Source organism: Pseudophryne corroboree, chromosome 11 (genome assembly GCF_028390025.1).
Source record: "Pseudophryne corroboree isolate aPseCor3 chromosome 11, aPseCor3.hap2, whole genome shotgun sequence".
In the NCBI taxonomy this organism is placed as follows: Eukaryota; Metazoa; Chordata; class Amphibia; order Anura; family Myobatrachidae; genus Pseudophryne; species Pseudophryne corroboree.
The window spans coordinates 232147744-232169122 of NC_086454.1; the positions used below are offsets into that span (position 1 = coordinate 232147744).

At 43.0% G+C, this 21379-nt stretch overlaps 1 long non-coding RNA gene across 1 annotated transcript in view; it reads right to left on the reverse strand.

The window, feature by feature from the left end:
- Positions 1–16838: 16838 nt before the first annotated feature.
- Positions 16839–21379, reverse strand: part of LOC134970128 (uncharacterized) — a 166495-nt gene continuing 161954 nt past the window's right edge. Inside the window, exon 3 of the long non-coding RNA XR_010189680.1 lies at positions 16839–17623. This is a non-coding gene — a long non-coding RNA (uncharacterized LOC134970128). The remainder of the gene's footprint in view (positions 17624–21379) is intronic.

The window sequence follows — 21379 nt, forward strand, 5'->3', positions numbered from 1 at the left end:
TTGTGGTCCTTCCTTAGTATTCTGTATAATCAGGACTTGCCAGTCACCTTTGACATTATTCACACACACTGTAGCAAAAGAGACTCAATGCAGTAGTTTAAGTGAAATCCTTACAGCTGCTTTGTCAGATATTTGAAGGTGATTGGCAGAGGTCCTGGCAATATGGGCAAGAATCCTGCAAACTGAAGACAATAGTGATGTTCCACACCAACGTATTATCATTGGCATGTGAGGGGATTTAATAAATAAAGTGAAAAATCCCTTAATCGTTACACTTATTTATCCTTGTTACTCTTGATGCTCCTGCTGTCTCAAGCATTATCTGTCCTTTTACTGGTCCAGGCAAGAACAGCAGGAGTTAGGATATGGGGTTAGGTTAGGCCCTTGCCAGCCCAGGGGAGTTTCAGTTGGGTGTGAGGAGGATTATTGACTAGGCTTCTGATGGGAGGATAAGAAGCCAAGGTTAGGCTATTGAGGGGAAATGGGGTTAGGAGTCTGCTAGACCTTACCTGCAAACATACTGCAGTGAGAGTCTTCACAGCCCAGAAACTGCTTGTGTGGAATGACCCATAATCCTTTGTGAAATGTTGGCTTGCCTGCTCTCTGCATTGCTGTTTATACCAGCAGCTGCAGGATAGAAATACACACCTTGTTCTGTCAGCTTTCCTTGCTTTATAGTTATTTTAGAGAATATAAATGTCACTTTATGATTGTGACTGACATGAAAATTGTAATGTGTCAGAAACACCAATATTAACAACCTATTATAATAGTTTAACATTGACATAATCAGTAGGAATGTTCTATAACTCTACATATAAATGTAAATGATGCTGTATTTCTAGTTTCTAGTTACAATTAGCCCTGAACCCTGTGTAGATGTCAATCTGCCCTACTGGTTGTTACCAAGTCTGTGTGACAATGCTGTGTGCCATTATTTTATCAGCCAGAAATAAATCTAAGATGTCCTTAAAAAGCAGAGAATTGGTAATTCTCATTGCTGTCATCGTAATAGTGTACTGCACTAGTCTAGCATGTCTGGGCCTTCATAACGCCTCCTGTCTGCCAACACTGCCTGCTCTTCAACCCATCCCATAAACATGTCCCTAATCTGCTCTCTACAATTACTACTGACTACGTTCCTCTCTGGTCATATAAATACTTGATTTGAATATTATTCTAATTGTTTTCTGTTAGGTTAGATTCACATGGCTGGCTTTGCAGCAGCAGAGTTGAAGGCAGTCACAACAATGAGTTTCTCATGTGTATTGCCTATGTGAATTAAGTAAAACAGTTCCCATTAAAGCTTCTCACATGTAAAACCTCCCTAATTGCTGCCATTACTATGTCTGCGATGACGGTTTATATCTATTCTAAAAAAAAAAACATTCTCTCTAGGTAATTTAACTTATCATAGGAAAAGGGAATATTGATTCACAGAACGCCCTGATAGCCACTGTCACTCCCCTTGTTAAGACTTTAGTAAGCAGAGTTGCATTGAACACTGCTATACTCTTGTACTGTTGTTTTATATTAATTTGTTTAAAGTTTCTTTTGCCTTTTAAGTATCTTTGACCAAATGTAAAAGCCACCCCTTAAACTTGTCACACCTGTCCCTCTGTAGTAGTCAATTAACATTCTTCCATGACATCACTTAGTATCTGAAGAGAACCCTCAGAGTGGAATGCAACAAATAATACAAACACAAATACTGAGTTGGAATGATGTAAATAACTTGTTTCTTATGAAGATTTTTGTGTTTTCAGCAACTATTGAGTTACATATTCAGCTTTGCGCAAATCGGTTCAAATAACCTTGTTTGGCACAACATGGATTTTGAGGTTTAACTGCACCAAACTAGACTTCTACTGTACCTCAAAATATACATCTTATTTTCATCACTAATGTGACAAAAGTATAGTGCAGGGGTACACTGAACGGGTGGTATTTATGTGACCGCCGGTCAGCTGACCGACAGTCACATGACCTCCTCCACCAGCCCGGCGGGTCACTATCCCGATGGTCGGCATGCCGACCAACAGGGACTATTTCCACTCGTGGGTGTCCACGACACCCATAGAGTGGGAATAGAACTCGTGGCGACCACAGGTCGCCACCGAGCCCGCAGCGTGGCGAGCGCAGCAAGCCCGCAGCGTGGCAAGCGCAGCAAGACCGCAAGGGGCTTGCTGCACTCGCCCCTCCCCGCTGGGATCCTGGCGTCGCTACGCTGCCGGGATCCCGGCGTCGGTAAGCTGACTGGCGGTCTCCTGACCGCCGGTCAGCAGTACTACACCCCACTGAACACCGATACTGACTTTCCTGTAGCTTGTATGTGCCTCTGTCACTAATTTGGGCAAAAAATAAATAAAACAGAGCTCTGATACAAGCCATGTCTTGTGCCACTTATCATTATGCTTAATCTGAGGCAAAAGTACTAATCTGGTGTGCCTGGATCACTGTGAGCAATTTAGTATGAGGCTATGATACAAACAGCGACGTCTGCAGCACCAACCACACAGTGTGGGGGGAAGGGCACTTAGCACATATAAACATACATGTTATGGTCTATGTCATATATGTGCTGGCTGGTAATCCCGGGGATCTGCAGCGCTGTGTGTATTAAGACCATTGCTGCAAGTATGGCAGGTACGGAGGGCGGTACTGCATACCAGTAAGAAATTGGCAGCCAGTACGCAGTACCGCCGGCCTGACCACCATGCCTGCAGCTGCCGCTGTGCGGCTAATGAACCGGGACCTCATTTGAGAGACACGCCACCGCAGGAGAGTGGAGACCAGACTGAGCACTGAGGGGTAGGAGAGGTGCACACTCCCCTCCCCTCACACACAGCAACAGCAGCAGCAGCGGTGAGCAGGGGGAGATATCTGGCAATAGGAGAGCATATGTGCATCTGACACTTTGGGGACATATGTATACCTGACACTGTGGGGGCATATGTCTATCTGGCACTGGGGGGATATGTTTATCTGGCACTGTGAGGGCATATGTCTATCTGGCACTATTGGGGGCATATGTGTATCTGGCACTGCACTACTGGGAACCTATGTGTATCTTGCACTGTGGGGGCATATGTGTATCTGGCACTGTGGGGGCATATGTGTATCTTGCACTGTGGGGGCATATGTGTATCTTGCACTGTGGGGGCATATGTGTATCTGGCACTGTGGGGGCATATGTCTATCTGGCACTGTGGAGGCATATGTGTATCTGGCACTGTGGGGGCATATGTGTATCTGGCACTGTGGGGGCATATGTGTATCTGGCACTGTGGGGGCATATGTCTATCTGGCACTGGGGAGGCATATGTGTATCTGGCACTGTGGGGGCATATCTGGCAATGTGGAGACATATCAGGCCCTGTGAGGGCATATGTGTATCTGGCACTGCACTATTGGGGTCATATCTGTATCTGGCCCCCCATATGTGTATCATACCCTCATTTTCATTGGCCAAGCCCATTTTTTGCGCCGCGTGCCTTCGGCGTGCGCACACAGCACCACTAAGAATTTTTTCTACTTGGACCACTGATTAAGATGCCATGCGGCATCCGGGACTCAGCAGTAGGCATCATTGTCAAGTTTCACAGGAGTCTGGGGGTGGGTTTAGAAGGAGAGTGAAGCCTAATGCTGAGTCCCCAGTGCCGCACTGAGGCTTAGTACACACAGCGCTGCCGATCCCTGGGATAACCAGCCAGCACATATATTACATACACCATTACATGTAAGTTTATATGTGTTAAGCCCCCCCACCCCTGCACTGTGTGGTTAGGGTTGCAGTCGCCGCTGGAAACAAATTAATTTAGGAAAAAGTATATATGGGGAAAAATGCTAGGATAATGACACATCTGTATTCCTTCAGTCATTTAAACATAAGCATATATGAGAGATATTTACCAGTCCATAACACAAGTAGCCTTGTTTTTAAATGTACATATTAACATGCAGCCTGCACATTTTTTTAGCATAACATTGGTATTCACTGACCTCATCAGATTTAATAATTGTTCCATGATGACTTTACTGTAGTAAGAGGCACACCAATGCAGTGTGGGACAAAATGTAAACCCTTTGAGGAGTGGATTTATTCATTTATTTATTGACAGTTATTTACAGTGTGGCAGCATATTCTATTGCACTTTATAATTGGGAACAGAACAGTTATAAGACAAGACTAGGTATTATAGAGTGGAGTGTGTAATGTATTTACAGAGTATCTGCTCATACCATAGGTCTGTATTCAGTTCTCTGCAATTTGTGTCTATAGAATATGGTACCCAACATTGACAATTTTCCTGTGCTCTTCTATGGGGTGCATTTCAAAACTGGCGATGTTGGTTTTCACAAATTATTACTGTTCTGATTGCCGAAAGGCATTTTACGGACATCACCTGCAGTTGAATACCTCCCATAATGCCTAGGGAAACATCAGCTCTAACAACACTAAAACCACCAATGCTGAGATCTCTGTTTAATTGAACATAGTAGATTTTCAATACTTACTTTAAACTTTGTTTCTTTTTTTTCTCAATCTAAAATACGCCAAAGGCTTAGGAATGCAAAATAGTGAAATAACTTACAGCCCTGCCACTCTGTGGGGTAGACATGCAGAGTTTTGAAGTTACAGACTAGTGAAATTCTTCCAAGTTGGGATGCCTGCTTAGCAAGGATTTGATTTCAAAGATCAAGTGCTGTGAGCCTGTGACACTAAAGTGGTTTGAGACTGAAAGTTTATTGGTTTACTGTTAAAAGTAATGGGGCATAAGCTGGTTTTGAAGTGATCTATTACAAAATGCTTTTGCTCCATAACACATTTTGTTAGTTTTATTTGGACGGAGGGGGAGTTTTCGATTTGAAAAGTCTTCAGTAAAATAGATCATGCAAAAACAAAATAATACGGATGATGAGATTTAAAACTTGAAATGTTAAATAAAAAACTAAAACAAAACAGGTGAGGTGTATTTATCAAAGCTTGTAGAGAGATACAATTGTGAGAGATAAAGTGCCAACCAATCAGCTACTGTCATTTTTCAAACACAGCCAGTAAAATGGAAGACAGAAGCTGATTGGCTGGTACTTTATTTCTCACAGTATTTTCTCACTCCGAGCTTTGATAAATACATATTAAAACACAAACTACTATTTTTGTTTTTACAATAAAATACAAACTACAAATATAAAATATAAACTGCTATTTGTCTACAATAAAGTAAATAATAGCAAAACAAACTAATATGCATGAGACATAAAACAAATAATAGTAAAAGGCACATCATTTGTAGAGTCAATGTTCAAGTCACTAGAAAATTTTCTGAAGTTACAAGTCAGGGAGCACGGTTACAGGAGGATTTGGGAAGGAGCGAGGGAGCGCGCACAGAAATTACTATTTGTTCTGCATCCTGGTTGTACCTCTTCTTACTTGTGCCATAATCCTGTGTCACCTCAATAAAAATGGAGGATGGGGCCTCAAATGTATGTTAGTAAATAGAGTCTACAATGTATAAAATCAAATATACTTAAACTTATATAATGCTGACGGTTGAGTTACATTACAACCAGCCTGAGAGCTGGGATATTTTGAACAGATTAATAAGACAATAGGAAGTGTTTTGCGTTCCTATTGTTCCAGGAACTGACATCACATTATAATCTAAAAAAATAAATAAAAAATACAGCTTGATAACTCTTTCATAATTCAGATCTGTTTCAGTAGCAGATGCATATTTAATAGAGTGATTAAGTGTTCTTAAGGATCTCTGTGCTATATTTAAATCAATATTTGTGATTCCAGTCTCTGCTCTTTAAACATTAACACAATTATCATGTGAGCTAATTAATTTACAGCCTGTGCGTGAAGGGGAAATATGCAGTATGCATGTTGAAAACACGTGTAAATGGGGGTTTTATCAACACTGACTAAAAGGTTACAGGAGGTTTAACAAGGTCTGGAATGTGCCAAACAAATCAAGAGCGTGGAAGTGTAATGCTATACCAGCATACTATACATATTCAACGCTAATTATTTTTTCAAACAGTTGGTCAGCTTGTCTCAATGAAAACTGAGTGATGGAACAGAAGTCAACTCTAACAATATCTGTGTATACACAACTTGTGTTATATGCATGCTTGTCTTCACTATTTAAAACACAAAAACAAAACTGATGTATGTGTAAATGAACATACATAAATAACATATCTACAATATATACAATGATATACAATAGTTTGAGGAGTTTCTTCTTTTTTTTGCACAGTTTATTTAAAAATAACCTTATTTTCAACAACAACAACATTCAATGTTTTACTTAACTTAAATAATTGAAACTTATATAAATATAGTATTTGATGTCCATTGGAAATGCTGTAAGGAAGAGGAGTTTTGTGTTACCAATATAGATTAAAATGTGTAAAGCGCAACGGAATATGTTGTGCTATAAAAGAAACTGTTAATAAATAAATAAATAAATACATAAACTAAGATATTGTTGTTAAAATATAATTAATACAATGTGTTGTTGTTTTTTTGTTTTTTTGTTTTTTGGCGTTGTTGGGTTTTTATGTTTGGTCAAAACTGAAAAGAATATGTGGATAAATTGTTACAGACTAATGGGATTGATACTACTGATGAGCTGGAACTTTGGAACCCCCATAGATGTTGCTTTCCCTTCATTATCTGTGTTGTGTGCACATCATGGATAGTCCAATTGCCCGTTATGTACACAATGTTCTGCTCTCATTTCCTCACAGAGTTACAGTACATACTCATTGTAGGTATTGTGTACCTTTGTCTTTGCTTCTGTTCATTGCCAATTGTGGGGGGTGATTTCCTAAATATCAGGGGCAAATACATGGTTTCTAGTGGAGGGTTTCCTGCAGGCAACATAGATGGCGTAGGGGTTATCTGTGTGGAGTTGTTATATTCTCCCCATGTTTGTGTGGGTTTTCTCCCACAATCCCCAAAACATACTGGTAGGTTAATTGGCCTCTGACAAAAAATTATACCTTAGGGTAGTGGTGGCCAAAAGTGTTGATTGCAATCAACTAGTCAACCGTGGATTGTGACCAGTTGATCATGGTGAACAACCAGCAACCAACAACCAACAAGAATAGGGGTAATTTTTATTGGCTGTAGCGCTGAAGTCACTGCTGGGTATGTCTGCTGTCAGGTGTCTCATCAGCAGCAAATAAGAATCAGGCTAGGTCAGGTCAGTCTTCTGTGGGGGGGGGGTGGCAATTTAATGTATCTTTTCTTCTGTGAGGGACGTTTTGTGTTTTCTGTGTTTGTAAAAGTCAATGTCCAATTTTAACGGGACAGCTCACACGCTCCTTGTCACAAGGTCACGCCTCCTTTCTGGCACAACACCGCCCCCTTTTCAGGACAAATGTGCCTGCTTAGTAGACAGACACACTAAAGGGCAGTCGCGGGGGTACCTGCAGGGACACCAACCTCCACAGGTGGACCCTAATGACAGAGGAGCCTCCTCAGGTAAGCAGCAGACAGTAGGCAGACCCAGCAAGCAGCAGCATCGGCATGGTCGTCGCAGATGATGATTGGGGAGTCCAGAAATCCAGGCCATGGCTTTGGGTCTATCCAGATGGAGCTCAGAGGGCCCCCTTCACCTTGTGGGCACCTGGACATTTTCCAGTCTAGCCACCCTGTAGTTATGCTACTGCCACTCTGTGGTTAATTGGAGCACTTCTGGGAGTCTGGTGGAGCAGCAGAAGAACTTAGCAATGGACCTAGCCATATATGTACTCATTAGTTTCTTTATGCACTGGATAGGGTATGTAATAGGGTATTAAAAATTGACACTAACACTATTAATAGTCTATAGCAGTGTCAACTCCAGTCCTCAAGTACCCCCAAGAGGGTGTTTTGCTAATTTATTTCATTATGTACAGATGAATGAATCTATTTTGCTGGGTCAGTAATTATCCCACCTGTCTCAAGATAGATATCCTGAAAATACGAGCAGTTGGAGGTACTTGAGGATTGGAATTATTTGAGTTGAGAACCACTGGTCTATAGTATAGGAAGTTAGGTTAGAGATTTCTTAAAAAGAAAAAGAAAAAAAAAGTACTTTCTGTATCAACATATTTATTGCATAGAAATAACAAGTATTTAGGAAAAACCTAAACTTCCCATAATAGACACATACATAATATAACCAGTAGGAGACAGAACTGAGCTTTTTAAGCACACATTGTCCCAGCTCATGTCAAACTTGCCTGTCTCTTCTTGCTTGCAGCTGCTGTCTGGTCTCTCTGGTCAGGTGTGTGGATTCAGTGCGCAGATTCACATGCAAACAGTAGACTGTAGGAAAAGCTGCTGTCACTGGGCATGTGCAGCAGCTCCATTCTGCATCTTATACTGCATGTTGTTGCTACTGCTACATAATATTATATTGAACACTGATACTATTATAGTCATGATTTGAGGAGCCAAGTTTTCCAAGCAGCTAGAAAACTCCTTGCATTTGCCTATGAATGTGAACATTTCCCACAACTTCACAGTGCTGTGTTCACAGCCAGTAGCCAATCAGTTGGGCAAAATAAAAATGAATACTCTGTGATTTGTTTCCTTATTGGTCCAGCTCGGTGGTTCCCAAACCTGAATCACGGCACCTTAAGGAACTGTATAAGCATGTTTTTTCACAGCACCCCTGGGTCAAAAGTTTCTTATTGATAAATTCAGGGGGAAAAACAATTAAATTAAGTAAATTGTGCTTTCCTGTTTTCCTTAGGATCCGTTATATGGTGGTAGACAGTGCTTAAAGTGGTCGTAGAGAGGTGGTGGAACTCATCCCCCACCTCCTCCCCGGTGCCAATGCAATAAAGGTATTGCGCCCCGTAGGCGCGCCCCCCAAAAAGGGGCGTGATCTAAAAAAGAAAGGGGCGTGGTCACACAATAGTAATAATGCCCACAGTAGTAGCACTCCCAATACACATAATGCCGACAGTAGTAGCACCCCGTAATACACAATGCCCACAGCAGTAACGCCCCTTTTACAATGCCCAGAGTAGTAGTGCTCCTTATGCAATGTCCACTGTACTGGTAGTGCCCACAGTGGTAGTGCCCCTTATATAGAGCCCATAGTAGAGGTGCCCCTTATGCAATGTCCCTAGTGATAGTGCCCCATATGTCACCAGGAGTGATGCCCCTTATGAAGTGCCCCCTTTACAGTGCCCTCATTAGTAGTGCCCCCATTAGTAATGCCCTTAATAGTAATGCCCCTGTGTAATATTGCCCCCAGTAGTAATGTCACCTGTAGTAATGCCCCCAGTCATTTAGCCCATGTAGTTTAGCCCCAAGTAGTAATGCCCCCAGTAGTAATGCCTCCAGTAGTAATGCGCCCCTGTAGTTATGCCCCCAGTAGTAATATGCCCCTGTAGTTTAGCCCCATGTAGTTTGCCCCCAGTAGTTTGCCCCTAGTAATGCCACTGTAGTTATGCCCCCAGTAGTAATGCACCCCTGTAGTTATGCCCCCAGTAGTAATACGTCACTGTAGTTTAGCCCCATGTAGTTTGCCCCCAGTAGTTTGCGCCAAGTAGTAATGCCCCCAGTAGTTTAGCCCCCAGTAGTAATGCCCCTGTAGTTATACCCCCAGTAGTAATGCGCCCCAGTAGTTATGCCCCCAGTAGTAATGTGCCCCTGTAGTTATGCCCTCAGTAGTAATGCACCCCTGTAGGTTGCCCCATGTAGTTTGCCCCCAGTAGTAATGCCCCCAGTAGCTTGCCCCAATTAGTAATGCCCCCAGTAGTTTACCCCTGTAGTTATGCCCCCAGTAGTAATGCCCCTGTAGTTATACCCCCAGTAGTAATGCGCCCCTGTAGTTATGCCCCCACTAGTAATGTGCCCATGTAGTTATGCCCTCAGTAGTAATGCGCCCCTGTAGATTTGCCCCATGTAGTTTGACCCCAGTAGTTTGCCCCAAGTAGTAATGCCCCCAGTAGCTTGCCCCCTTGTAGTTAGCCCCTGTAGTTTAGCCCCCGTGTAGTTATGCCCCCAGTAGTAGTCACACATTTAAAAAACAAACAAAAAACATACTTACCAATCCCCGCTCCCGTTGTGATCCTCCTGGCGTCCGCTTCACTCCGCTCCCCAGCACTATGAGAGAGACGTCATGACGTCTCTCTTAATAGCGCGTACTGAGCCGGGAGCCGGAAGCAGGAGCTCAGTAGTGAGCTCCTGCCGCCGGCTGTGCAGGAAGAGCCGGGCGCCGCCGGTAACACAATCTCAGCGGGCGCCCGGCATCTCCCTGTGGCGCCGGCACACATCGGGTTAGGTAAGCCGAAGGAGGAGGAACTGTGTTCCGTCTCCAAGTTGAACTGACATTCCGGCTCACTTTAACCCCTGGTGGTAGGGTATCCGGACTCCAGGTCGACAGCACAAAGGTCGACGCCAATTGGTCGACACACCTTAGGTCGACATGGACAAAAGGTCGACATGGACAAAAGGTCGACAGGAACAAGGTCGCCATGGAAAAAGGTCGACATGAGTTTTTCACGATTTTTTTTTTTTTTTGAACCTTTTCATACTTAACGATCCACGTGGACTACGATTGGAACGGTAAAGTGTGCCGAGCGAAGCGGTAGCGGAGCGAAGGCACTGCGAGGGGACGCGGTGCACTAATTGGGGTTCCCGGTCACTCTACGAAGAAAACGACACAAAAAAAACCCCTCATGTCGACCTTTTTCCATGTCGACCTTGTTCCTGTCGACCTTTTGTCCATGTCGACATTTTGTCCATGTCGACCTAAGGTGTGTCGACCAATTGGCGTCGACCTAAGGTGTGTCGACCTTTGTGCTGTCGACCCTCAGTCCCAGACCCTGGTGGTAGATGGTTGCACTTCTGCTTGTCTCCATATTTTATGATTGTCAGTCACCAGCCCTGGTTTTGCATATTAAATTGACCATAAAGATATGGTCCTGAACCACCAACCTGTGGCACCGTGCATGTGCCCTGCGGCACTCCAGGGCTCTATGGTACCCAATTTGGGACCTCTGGTTTAGCTGTTGGTTGTGAATATAAATCCGCCAAGCTTGAAGATAATGTGCGTCTTTAGAAAATCCCCCAATCAGGATGGCAAGCGACATCTCCGGGCCAAATAGCAAATTTTGAGACAGGACCCAGCTATAGAGGTCCAATCTACCAGTCACACACACACACACACACACATACCTCCTTGACTACTGTAGTTTAAGCATGTGAATGGCCAGTGTATACACAGTGGTGACCCTTGCACACCCAAAATAGGCCACTGATCTGCACTTCTATAGTCCCTTACCTCCAAACCCCTTGGTAGCAGGGCCAGTAATTCCATCACTGTCCCATAATATGTTCTGTTCCAGATGACATACCTTTCTTATACTCCATTCAGTTGCATTTGTGTCATTATTCTCTCCATGTACTGCACTGCATAATATGTTGGGAGCAGGGATGTCAGAATGTTTTTTGGTTGAGTGGGGGGCAAGATAAAATCTCAGTTTGGAGTCCTTAACTTCTGGACACCTTAGACAGGTCACTTGTACCTGTACGGAACTGTATGGAGTAGCTGGGAGTGAGTGGCCCCTTGTAAACATTATACCTGGTAGAGTCCATTATACACATTATGCCAGGTAGAGCCCATTATACACATTAAGACAGGTAGAGCCCCTGATACACATTACGCCAGTTAGAGACCATTATACACATTATGCTTGGTAGAGCCGCGTATACACAGTACGCCAGGTAGAGCCCACTATACACATTATGCCAGGAAGCCCCTTAAACACATTATGCCAGGTAGAGCTCATTATACATATTATGCCAGGTGGAGTTGTTTATACACATTATGCCATGAAGAGCTCATTATACACATTGGGGCAGATGTATTAACCTGGAGAAGGCATAAGGAATTAATAAACCAGTTATAAGCGCATGGTGATAATGTACCAGCCAATCATTACAGATTTTAAAAATGACAGGAGCTGACTGGCTGGTGCATTATCATCTTGCACTTATCACTGCTTTATCACTTCCTTATGTCTTCTCTGGGCTTAATACATCTGCCCCTCTATGCCAGGTAGAGCCACTTATACACATTACACTGGGTAGAGCCCATAATACACATTATGCCAGACAGAGCCCCTTATACACATTACACCAAGTAGAGCCATTATACACATTATTCCAGCTAGAGCCCTTTATACACATTACACCAGGTAGAGCCATTATACACGTTATGCCAGGCAGAGCCACTTATACACATTACACCAGGTAGAGCTCATTACACACATTGGGGCTATTCAAATGTTTGCAAGGTGTGGAATACTAATGGGCATTTATTGGAGCTATTCAAATGTTGCTCTGATCAGACACCCATTAGCAGCAGCAGTCACATTCCAGCTTGCACCTCCGGAAGCTGCAAGCTGAAATGCGTAAAAAGTCGGCTGTCTGGGTGCCCAATAGGACTTTTCCCCATTGCGCCCATTAGTTTATATGGGTTTTGCTGCTTTACACTGCTAAACGCTGTCTGTGTGTGTGATAAGCGTGATAATAAAGGGCATCCAGAACAATTGAATAGCAACAATGGGCCCCCTTTAATTATCACTAAAGAACACACAATTGAATAGCCCCCATTATGCCAGGTAGAGCCACTTATGCACATTACGCCAGGTAGAGCTCATTATACATGTTATGCCAAGTAGAGTCACTTATAAACATTACGCCTGGTAGAGCCCCTTGCACACATTATGCCTGGCAGAGCCACATTATGGCCCAGATTTATCAAGCCATGGAGATTGAAAAATTGCACGGTGATAAAGTACCAGCCAATCATATTATCTATAATACAAAATAGAGTCACATCTCCATATTAGTCGGCACTCTAGGTTCTCTTTGTGGATTGCAGGATAAAAACAGCCTAAACATAGAAATCTTCAGCTTTGAACCATTGCAGTGTCTAATCTTAACGTGCAATTTTGATGTAGTATTGTTAAAGTTAAACTATATTCCAGTATTTCCAGCACCTCCATCAGAAATGGCTAAGAACATAGCCCATGACTAAAAGGCTGCTGATATATGACAAAACCAGTGGTGGGATTCAAATAAATTAACAACAGGTTCTATGTCCTAATGACCATTTTAAGTATACCAAAAGATGTACCGAAAGGTAGTTTAATAATTCATGCATTTAATACTGAAATAAGAACAATAAAAGAGCTACACAAAACTAGATGAAAAGAGGGACTACATACATACCCACAGCCAACTAGCCTTCCCCAGGACAGGGCCTGCACTTGACTCCTCGATGCAGCTGCACGCTGGTGGTGGGTAAGTGACCACTCTGCTCCCGAAAATGGTGTCTGATAGGAACAGGCGTTCCGGAACCAGTGGCGTAGCACTCTGTCACCCCTGCTTAGCCTGAGCTGCCGTCCACACACCCGCCCGCCAGCATAAACCGCAACAGGGCCAAGCGTCTCTGTGTAGCACTGCAGAGTTCCTCCCCGCCCGGCCCACCCTCTCTCAGCGTCTTGACATGCTTACTGTGCATGTCAGGACTCAGGCCACTAGGGAGAGGAGGATTCAGCAGGCTAGCGCCGGGTGCGGAGGAACTCTGCAGTGGTGCACAAACAGAGACGCTCGGCCCTATTGCGGGAGCTGGTCTGTGCTGGTGGGTGGGTGGGTGTGCGGGTGGCAGCTCAGGCTATGACAGAGGGCTCCGCCACTGGTTCTGGAACGCAGTTCAGAATAGCATTCCGGCGCAAATATAGCCCTGGTGGCGCTTATTAGCAAACGGTTCGCAGAACCAGTGCAAACCGGCTGAATCCCACCACTGGACAAACGCTCATATAGCATAATATACAGTATGCATGCTTTCCCTCTCTAAACATGTAGTGACATTACTGATCATGTGTTTTGTATGAAGTCCCTAAAACTGCAGAAAATGGTCACTGCAAGTCAGTGACTCCAATTTAGGGAAGCTTTAATCTTCTGTGCAGTTCACATTCCCTTACAGAGCAGTGCAAGACCAAGAACCCTCCTTAAAGTATTAAATGTATAAAACTGGGGGCATGGAACAAGCAGCATTTTGGTAATATGTAAAAAAGATATATACCAATAGGTAGAAGATCGGGCGCTGTAGGTTGCCGCACCTCTAATGCAGCTGCTAATTATGGTGGGGTAGTCAAACCCAATTAGATATCAAAACACAAACAAACAGTAGCAGCGCTAATTAAATTAATAATATATGAAGGATTGAGTAATAAAAATTCTATTTAATAAAATGGCAATCTATAGCCACAATTGAACAACACATGTACACAGCTCATGCAATCAATAATTAAAATGGGTCTCAACTTATAATTGCCTCTGATAAACAATCCGTTCCTATTTGGTGAACTGGATAAGCAGATGGTATGATTTAGATGAAAAAAAAACAGACTGACTGCGCAGTCTTAGCCTTCCAACTTTACCAGTGCAGCTAGAGGTGTAGTCCCTTGGAAATCTTTAGTGTGTATAAACGTCCAAACGGGTTCCTCAGTATTTTGCGGTGTCCATCTCCTTAAGGTGGTAATTTGTTTGGTGTTGGAGGTCGTTTCCACAATCTGTCTGCAGCAATGAACGTCCAGTTCTGGTCCGGATTTGAGCAAGTATAAAGTGGCAGATGATGACCCAAAAGATTCCTGACGCGTTTCGCTGTAAGCACTACAGCTTTATCAAAGGAACTTTGAAAAAGCTGTAGTGCTTACAGCGAAACGCGTCAGGAATCTTTTGGGTCATCATCTGCCACTTTATACTTGCTCAAATCCGGACCAGAACTGGACGTTCATTGCTGCAGACAGATTGTGGAAACGACCTCCAACACCAAACAAATTACCACCTTAAGGAGATGTACACCGCAAAATACTGAGGAACCCGTTTGGACGTTTATACACACTAAAGATTTCCAAGGGACTACACCTCTAGCGGCACTGGTAAAGTTGGAAGGCTAAGACTGCGCAGTCAGTCTGTTTTTTTTTCATCTAAATCATACCATCTGCTTATCCAGTTCACCAAATAGGAACGGATTGTTTATCAGAGGCAATTATAAGTTGAGACCCATTTTAATTATTGATTGCATGAGCTGTGTACATGTGTTGTTCAATTGTGGCTATAGATTGCCATTTTATTAAATAGAATTTTTATTACTCAATCCTTCATATATTATTAATTTAATTAGCGCTGCTACTGTTTGTTTGTATTTTGGTAATATGTAGTGGATTATAGGAACACTGACAGCGCTACCTCTACTCTTAGTAAAAGCACCAAGGCCAAGCAATAGTTGATCTGGAGAAAAAATAGAGAAATCATTGGTATCGTAAATTCTTATTTGTCATTGACATTTGAACGTATTTAAAATCACTTTATTAATGTACTCCCACTGGATTCAATGATTCTTATGCTACATTTCCCCCCCTGGTTTAAAAGAAGCCCGGGCAGAAATGTATGTACCTACATTAACGTCAGCTATTACCAGCAGATCCACCAGCCCACTAATAGGCCCTATACACTCAGCGATATCACTCAAAGATATGAACGATCTCGTTCATTAATGAACGAGATACCATTCACATCTCTGAGTGTGGAGGCAGCAGCGATGAACGATGTGCAGCCCCGCGCTCGTTCATCGCTGGTGCCCCGTCAGCGGGTGGTCTTCAGGTTGCCGAATGTCGGGATCCCGGCGCACAGTATACCGGCGCCGAAATCCCGACACCCGGCATACCGACAGATATTCTCCCTCGTGGGGGTCCACGACCCCCCTGGAGGGAGAATAAATAGCGTGGCGAGCGTAGCGCACCACCGTGCACGCAAGGGGCTTATTTGCGCTCGCCACGCTGTCGGTATGCCGGCGGTCGTGCTCCCGGCACCGGTATGCTGGTCGCCGGGAGCCCGGCCGCCGGCATACCATACTACACTCCCAGCGGCTGTGCATGCAGGCCAATATGGACAATCTCATCCCTATTTGCCTGCACTTCATTGGAGCCGTGTGACGGGGGGAGTGAAGTAAAGGGCCCTACACATTTAAAGATCCGCCGCCGAGCTGCCTGACGGCGGATATGGCCGACGGGTGACCCAGCGTCAGGGGGCCAGTGACGGGGGGAGTGAAGTTTCTTCACTCCCCCCATCACACGGCTCCTTAGAAGTGCAGGCAAATGCACATGCATGCACAGCCGACGGGGCACCAGCGATGAACGAGCGCGGGGCCACGCAACGTTCATCGCTGGAGCCTCCACACTCAAAGTTATGAACGGTATCTCGTTCATATCTTTGGCTTTTATCGCCCAGTGTGTAGGGCCTATAACTTCACTCCCCTCTCGTCACTACCCCTCGCCGCCGAGTCGCCCGTCGGCTGTATCCGCTGTCGGGCAGCTTGGTGGCGGATCTTTAAATGTGTAGACCCATTACACAGGGTTTAATTACAACACATGTTCAATACAGGCTTTATTTCCACAAAAAAACATATTAACCCTTTTACATATTGACTGATATATTTTTTGCCAAGTGTTTCAGTCTCTAGGACTGTTGAGAGGTTAACGTACCGACATAAAAATAAACTGGCCCACTTGAATAGTAAAAATCCTCTTGGTGCTAAAATGTTGTCAATCAGCCCTTGTGGATGTGGGTTGCTGTCTGAGCTAGTTATGCAAATACCAGCTAAGCTGCAAATATTATCAAGGTGTGCAGGAGCAGAGTGAGAGCACCATTAGCAGCATGCAAACACCACGCGCTGTATTTATAGCACTGATAATGTAGGGCACAGAAATAGACGTTATCATTTAAATAATCACCGTTTCCCAAATCAAGATCTATTGAATCGCTCAAAAGAAAGGTTTGCTCATTAATCTGTTACTGTTACAGATAGTAATGCAAATAATTATTATTGCTGAGTGAATGTTTAGGTGCCCATGTGTACCCTCTGTACTGCAATAAGCAAACAAGAAGAGATTGCAGATCCTGTCAGTGTCATCTGCAAGGGTTCAAGTTTCATAGTTTGCATGGAATCAAAATATACGCTGAACAATGTTGAGTCGTAGACGTTGACTGCTCTATTTAGGTCAGGGCTTTGTCACGTGTGAATGTGTGCAGGCCAGGAGAACACATGCTCAGAGAAAACATGTCACTTCACTTGTCTTTGCATCTAAACAAAACTTTATAACAAGAAAGCAGATCTTTCTTCCCCAGCAGCAGAATACATGCAAGCATTGTACAGCTGATAGTACTGCGCTGGTAGCACATGTTGGGTGATCATACACATCTTTCTCTTAATATTATTTACTATTGTCTATTGTAAAGATATTTCGCGCAATAACTGCCTCTATGTCTAAGCTCTAGAGTAATTTTTCTGACACATTAGATGAAGAGTCAGAACAGATGAAAACTGCATCTACATACAGTATATGCCTTCAAAGCCTAATGAAGGGCTGTCAGCTACCTGACATCAGCAATCCCCAGTGAGTACCGATGTCTTGTGGCCACATGCAGCTTCTGGCCACAGGTGCTGGAAGCTCTGCCCAGATGGCACATGTGCGTGCGCAGCTGCAAGTTCCCTCGTGTTCCAGCATCAGTGACTGTTTATGCGGAGGCCTAAATAAGAAACAAGGAAAAATAAATAACTTTATGAAAAATGTTCAGTGCAATTAATTTATTTTTAAACACACAACATGTCCTCATATCACTGGATTCAGAATCCTCCCTCTCCTTAATCTCCCATTCACTATTAACTCACACTGATCAAAAAATCGTTTCAAAACTCATCAATGACTTCAAATAAGCTTGTAATAAAGTCCAAGTATGGCAGCCATGCAGGATGCAGATGTTTTTTTAAAGGGGCAATCATTTACAAGGCATGGTTTAGCCTTGTAAATGATTGCCCCTTTAGAGAAATGTCTGAGTTCGGCCGGCATCCTGCATGGCCACCGAACTCAGACTTTATTACACCCGGCACATGTCGTCATTCATAAATTGAATGTGAATGTAGGTATGGTTATAATGAGGACAGTAAAGATGTCAACATGTTCATCAGGTCAACACTCAGCATGTTGGCACTTGTAAAATGTCAACACAGTCTTAATATAAAAAAAAATATTAAGGTAAGTGTAACCCTAATCCTAATGCTGCCCTAACCTCTAAACCAGTGGTTCTCAAACTGTGTACCGTGGCACCCCGGAGTGCGGTGAGGTTCTTGCAGGGGTGCCCGGGGTTGGTGGGTCAGGACCAATTCAAATTATTTATGGTCAATGTATTAAGCAAAACCAGTGCAGGTGGCTTCCAACCATAAAATATGTGGAACAGAAGCAAATGTTGTCCCCCGCCACACAATTGAACCTAAGGATGTCATATAAACACAATTAAATTAAATTAATGTAATAATTCCTTCTACATTTATCAATAAGAAACTTTTACCTAGGGGTGCAGTGAACAAAATTCTGATACTCTAGAGCGCCATGATTAAAAAAAAGTTTGGGAACCGCTGCTCTAAACCAAGCCCTAACCCTTATGGTCATGTCAACATTTTCACAATATTGACACTTCATATGTAGACATTCTATCCATGTCAACATTTTACAGGTGTTAAAATTTATGGGGCCGACATCATATCCAAGGTTACGAGGTCATCAACATTAGATAGTAAGTGGTATGTTTATGTGGTCTTACAACATGGAAATAAGGAATGCCATTCACTCTGAATGCTATAGAGAGGTTCCTGGTCATATGGAATTTCCTTTGTAAGAAATTATGCTTTATATCTACTGCCTTGCAAAAGATATTTCTGAGATATCAAATATGCCTAGAATGTACAGTATACTGTATAACAGATAGCTTATTCCATGACAACATTACATATTATCACATAACTATAAACTAGATGATATAATCATGATTTGAAAGAAATTACATGGATGCTTTCTATCCCCACTGTAAAGAATACTTTTCCTTTCAACCACTGGGTCTTCATTCCTGGGCCTGACACAAGCAATGTACATTTTCTTATTCAGTATCTATCCACTAGGGGAATTAGTTTAACAGAAATGTTCTGCTTGTCTCTGTAGTCTTGTCATCATTAAAAATGGTCAAGGTAATATTCCCTTTACCCAGTAGTATTGAATAAGTAGCTAATATTTCCAGAGAGTGGGAGTCTGCCATAAATGATGGTGGCGTCAGCTTCGCCATCAGCATAGGACAGCACATAGGCAAACACAAGGGGGGTTTCTGGTTGCTTGGAAACCCCCCTTGGCTCAAATTTTGACAATACCAACGGCATATAATACGATTACTGGAGCTGCTGCCACATCAGGCAAGTTAAGAGACAGAGCAGAGCTGCTACACATGCCCAGTGGTAGCAGCTTCTTCTATCAAAATTGCGGTGTGTGGATCTGAGCACTCAATCAGTGCACTGGACCAGAGAGTAGCTGCCAGGAAGAAGAGACAGGAGCCTTATCATGAGGTGGGAGAATGTGTGCTTAGAAAGTGTAGTACTGGTTCCATTGTGTTTGCATATTTATTTATTATAGTATGTTTAACCTTTTTCATGACCACTTATCTTATTTATATTATTTAAATGTTGGATACTGTCTATACTATAGAACATCTATAGTGTTGCATATTAATTTAATACTGTATTCCGTGTTCTGCAGAGTGGTAGACTGTGGATTACATTTGGAAACCCCCCTCTAGAAATCCTGCGTTTGCCACTGCAGCTCCACCCCTTCTTAAGGCCCAGCAGGTCATGTGTCAGATATACTACTTAGAGGAAGGAGAATAGCATGTCAGCTCTGCACTACTCTCTGCTGGTGTGAATACTGTTTGAGTCCCTGTTTCATTTTCATCTTCCACCCTCCTTCTAGTAACTGGTGCCCGGGTGGGGGGTTAATTATAGTGCGTAGGGGGGCAATTATTGGGCACAGGGGTCGTCCGCTCTGTCTGCACATCCATGGCTCCAGCTTGCCAGCAATAGTTTAAAGTGTACCCCCAAGGAGAACCTGTACCTGGCTTCTTAGTGAATACCTGTCCCTGTATTGCAGTGTTTGATGTTATTAAAACATGAAATCTGCATACTGACTTGTCTCTGGCCTTCTGTAAGTACACACTGGGAAATCAGGATAATGTATTCTGTACATTACATTACACTCATTACATACAAATTTTTAAAAGGCCTCACATAAAACTTAGCAATACTTTGCAGAGTTTATACTTATTGGACAATCTGGTTGGAATTGTTTCATTTGACAGGGAAGGAAAGGAACCTTTCTTACCTGAATTGTTAGAGCTATGTGAAACAATGATGATGACGCTTGACTACACAGAACTGAAAGGTTCAATGAAAGGATTTCTTTTAGCCCAGCATAGTAATCTAAAACTCACTGACCAATTTAAAAATGGAGCAATCGTCATTCAGATCATTGATGAGAGTTTCAAAGTAACTTAATCAGATGTAGGTAGAACTGCCACAGGAATCACTGACATGGACGCTGCATGTAGCATGTGAGTGTGTGTGTGGGGGTCAGCAGTATAAAGGTTATAGACTTCTCTGTCACTCTTGTTTTGTGAACTGACACTTCACAGGCAAAGCTCTAGTTTCTCAACCACCCATGTCCAGAGACCTGAAGATCATAGTGTCATTCACTTTAGCTTTGAAGCCATTGTACCACTAAACCCCTTTATACAGCTCTACCCTTTGTCACTATCAGACGTAGTCACAAAGAAAAGTTCTACTTCTTCTAGGGTAAATAAAGGAGGATGATGCTATTTTTAAGGACCAGTCACATGAAAGTATCCATTGAATCAATAGAGCAGAAAACAGGTGAAGTTGGTAAATTCACGATGTACTTTGAGTTTATCTAGTGATATATATATATATATATATATATATATATATATATGAAGTGGTAGAAGTATGGCGCCACAGGTATATGTGGGCAGGCCGAGTGCAGGGTTTAAAAATACCCGGAGGTGTAGACACTCCTTTAGGGGTAAAAGGCGTCAGCTGACCCCAGAAAAAGTGGCAGGGATAAGCTGCCTATTAATTAAAAATGTAAAAGAGGGGTAGGGTTAATAGCGACTAACAATGTCTACACATAAGGATATAAATATGAAGAATGAAAGGATACGTGTTTGTATAAAAAGGTGGGATATTTATTAAAAAACAGATAAAAAAAATATTTTTAAATATGAATAAATGGGGGGGGTTTATATAAAAACTTGAGGTACACCTAACGCGTTTCGTCCATCTGACTTCATCAATGGGACCCCTTGATGAAGTCAGATGGACGAAACGCGTTGGGTGTACCTCAAGTGACTTTCCATTTTAAGATAAGCACCTTTCTCTTATCTCAAGCACTT